This window comes from Chiloscyllium plagiosum, unplaced genomic scaffold (assembly GCF_004010195.1).
Source record: "Chiloscyllium plagiosum isolate BGI_BamShark_2017 unplaced genomic scaffold, ASM401019v2 scaf_14205, whole genome shotgun sequence".
In the NCBI taxonomy this organism is placed as follows: Eukaryota; Metazoa; Chordata; class Chondrichthyes; order Orectolobiformes; family Hemiscylliidae; genus Chiloscyllium; species Chiloscyllium plagiosum.
In genome coordinates, this window is record NW_025208737.1 from 13,916 (window position 1) to 15,088 (window position 1,173).

The 1,173-nt window shown below is 42.8% G+C and overlaps 1 non-coding gene across 1 annotated transcript; it reads right to left on the reverse strand.

Moving 5' to 3' along the window:
• Positions 1-308: 308 nt before the first annotated feature.
• Positions 309-381, reverse strand: trnar-acg. Its single transcript has one exon. It is a non-coding gene; the product is annotated as a tRNA-Arg (tRNA).
• Between the last annotated feature and the right edge of the window lie 792 nt (positions 382-1,173).

Here is a 1,173-nt window from a genome sequence, read left to right on the forward strand (position 1 = left end):
ATCAGTTGGACAGTTAACCCTTCATTCTTCTCTGATTCCACTGGCCAAAGAGTTTCGTAAAATGCTCAAAGCAGAGCATCACCGCGAGCAACAGTTATTCGATCGGTGGCTTTATGAAATGGAAAGGTGCCCATAAGTCACCTGCGCGACTATTCGGCTTCCCTCCTGTGATGACGCTGGGACATTGACTCTCATGTTCTCAGGTACATTTAATGAAGGCATTCTCGTTCCTGCAGATGAGGAGCTCACACCTTATTTCGGGTTTTGAAAAATCAGTTTTTAAGCGGGATTAAAATCTACGCTGCCTGCGAGCCAGGTAGGATTCGAACCTATAGTCGCCTGATTCGTAGTCAGGCGCGTTATCCATTGCGCTACTGGCCCGATGCACAGCCTTCACAGCCGTGATGTTAATATGGACACGGTTAATAGCAGTCATGTTCACCAGTTGAACAAGCAATAAAGATAATCACTGTCATTGCTTCAGTCTAATCTTCATCACCTTTCAAAGCAACGAATTTTCCAAAAAAAACCACATATGTCCTCATGAAGCTTCCATTCACACTCTGTCTGCTTAGTCATTTAATGGAATGTGATGTGATGAATTTCGAATCTACTTCTTCAGCATCACTGACGGGAACGTGAGCCTAATCACCACATTGTATATACCAGTTAATTTTCAGAGGTTTTGAATACAGTAGCGACTTTTGCGAATATGCAGGAAAGTGAATACTGTGAACCGAGCAAAAAAATCCCTTCATGGAAATTAATCCAGTGCAAAGTCAAACATATTAGAACGGCAGATGACGTAAACATTCCTCTGCATCTCTCTGCACAGATGCTTCTCCAAGAATTGACTCTTTGCAGAATTCTTCTTTGTAATTTAGACTGTCCCAGTTGTAGATATTCTTTCAATCCACAAACAAGTATCCTGCTGAAAACTACTTACTTAAGAATAAAATAGTTGACTATCTATTCTACCAGCTGATGTCCCAAAGTTCCGTGTTCCATGTGAATACAAGTTCTTTCAGGTGAAATTGGAGCTCCCAGCCTGAAGTCCCACTGCTCCTTGATGCGTGGGAATTGAAGCCGCTGTCGTTAAGGCGGGAGCTTTTAGCCTCGATATTTCACGCGCCTCTGTAACATCAGAGAATGGCATTACGCTCACCAATTGCA